This window comes from Pelodiscus sinensis, chromosome 19, assembly GCF_049634645.1.
Source record: "Pelodiscus sinensis isolate JC-2024 chromosome 19, ASM4963464v1, whole genome shotgun sequence".
Taxonomy (NCBI): domain Eukaryota; kingdom Metazoa; phylum Chordata; order Testudines; family Trionychidae; genus Pelodiscus; species Pelodiscus sinensis.
Genome location: NC_134729.1, coordinates 3,349,013 through 3,351,328, shown reverse-complemented (window position 1 = coordinate 3,351,328; position 2,316 = coordinate 3,349,013). Strand labels below are relative to the sequence as shown.

Genomic DNA, 2,316 nt, shown 5'->3' with positions numbered 1-2,316 from the left:
TTGGGGAACCCCTCTGCAAAGGGGGAGACTGCACAGGACCAGACCCAAGGCCCGTCTAGCCCCACATCCCATCTCTGACAGCAGGCAAAGCCCCAATGCTCCAGGGGAAGCTGTAAGAACCCTGCAGCAGTGGGCATGATCACAAAGGTTTTTTCCGATCCTCCCTAATAGTAAAATGCCAGCTATCACTGTGAAGAGTCACATTTGATCCTCTGGCTCGTCCAGTGACCGACAGAAACGTCCCATCCCCTCTTTGGCTCTTGCTAAATTCTTGGTCCAGACAAGATCCTGTGGCAGTGAGTTCCGCTGGTGAATTACACCCGCTGTGCAGAAAACCTCTCTTTCTAGCCATTTTGAATGGACCTCCTTTTAATATCATGGGCCCTGTGCTATGAGGCTGGAAGAATGCACGCTCCCGAATGATCTCCAGACCCTTTCTTTGATAGGTGTATAGGCTGTCCCGGCTTCTTCCAGCTGGAGGGGAGAATCATAGAATCATAGGACTGGAAGGGACCTCGAGAGGTCATCGAGTCCAGCCCCCCGCCCTCAAGGCAGGACCAAGCTCCGTCTACACCATCCCTGACAGATGTCTATCTAACCTGCTCTTAAATATCTCCAGAGAGGGAGATTCCACCACCTCCCTTGGCAATTTATTCCAATATTTGACCACCCTGACAGTTAGGAATTTTTTCCTAATGTCCAATCTAAACCTCCCCTGCTGCACTTTAAGCCCATTACTCCTTGTCCTGTCCTCAGAAACCAAGAGGAACAAATTTTCTCCTTCCTCCTTGTGACACCCTTTTAGATATTTGAAAACCGCTATCATGTCCCCCCTTAATCTTCTTTTTTCCAAACTAAACAAGCCCAGTTCATGAAGCCTGGCTTCATAGGTCATGTTCTCTAGACCCTTCATCATTCTTGTCGCTCTTCTCTGGACCCTTTCCAATTTCTCCACATCTTTCTTGAAATGTGGCGCCCAGAACTGGACACAGTACTCCAGCTGAGGCCTAACTAGTGCAGAGTAGATCCTGCCGGTTGTGGCACCCAGGCTCCCCACTGGATGGCCTCAGACCCTAGACACAGCGCTCGGCAGCATGGGGGAGAGAAGAGAGGGAGGAGCAAAGGCCTGTGTGTGACATTTGGACCTTGCCCTCACGCTGCCTGCTGGCTGTTTTTTTGCCCAGGGCCAAGTATTCCCGGTGGGGTCGTTGATCTGCAGCCCCATGCGGCAGCGGGCGGGGGCTCCGGGGCTGGTACGTAGCTTGCACCCCCAGAGCAGACAGTGACTTTGCCTGGCGGGAAGAGCCTGACGCTGATTAAGCTGGCGCCAGAGGGCGATGGCCCAGGTGCCAGGAGCTGCGGTGCCGCGCCCCGCGGGGGGGAGACGGGCGCCTGGGGCTGTGCTGGGACAGCACCTCCAGCCAGCTCCGTCTCCCGGCTCACCCGCCTTCCGGCCGTTGACCATGCTCCAGCCGCGATGCCTACACCAGCAGGGTCCAATCGTGTCCCTTGAGGGGGTCACAGGCCCCCTTCCCAGCTCTGCAGGAGAAAGGCAACAGTTTCCCGACCACAAAAATGCAGCCACCTCTGGGGTGGAACGATGACACCGGGCCCTGACCCAGTAATGTTCCGGAGCAGGGCCTTGCGGCATATGGGGAAGGCAGGAACTAGACCAGAGATCGATAACCTGCCAGCTCTTCATTATCGCCGGAGGGGGCGTTTCAGGCCAGCTCGTTGCAATCAATGGGAATTGCACCCAGGCAGAAGGCAGGGGCCACGCTAGGAGGGCCTGGTGGGCTGGCAGCGGGGGCGAGGGGTGAACGTCCTTGCGCTCACCGTGCGGGGGTTGGCCACCGGCCCCAGGAAGGGGCTGGGAACGGGGCCGGGGCGGTGCTGAAGGAAGGACGTTCATTGGCTGACCAGCCCCTGGCAGCTCCAAATCCCTCGCCCTGGGGCCCCCGGCCCACTCTTGAGCAATGGGGCGTGTTCCCAGCCGGCTGCCCCCCCAGGGAACTCTCCCTGCACGCTGCTCCCCCTCCCAAGCAGCCCCGGCTCTGTGTGTATGGCGGCGCGAAGCCAATTTTCTGTCACCCTCCGCCCCCCGCGGCGCCCGGCTTTCCCCTTGTGATGTCATCGCCACGTCATCATTCTGACAGCGTGACATCACGCGCGGTGGCCGCGGAGATGAACCGGCGTTTTCTTGTGGCCGGGGGAGGCAGCTGGCTGCCTAATGACCATCCCGGCCTTGTCTGTCTCCCTAGCCGTTGCTCCCACGGACGGGGCGCTGCGCCCCCGCGCTCGGGCTCCACCCGCCGA

The 2,316-nt window shown here is 58.9% G+C and overlaps 1 long non-coding RNA gene across 1 annotated transcript; it reads right to left on the bottom strand.

The window, feature by feature from the left end:
- Positions 1-348: 348 nt before the first annotated feature.
- Positions 349-2,096, bottom strand: LOC142819064 (uncharacterized). The gene is made up of 3 exons (XR_012896763.1): positions 1,837-2,096; positions 1,416-1,539; positions 349-474 (listed from the first exon to the last, which is right to left on the bottom strand). It is a non-coding gene; the product is annotated as an uncharacterized LOC142819064 (long non-coding RNA).
- Between the last annotated feature and the right edge of the window lie 220 nt (positions 2,097-2,316).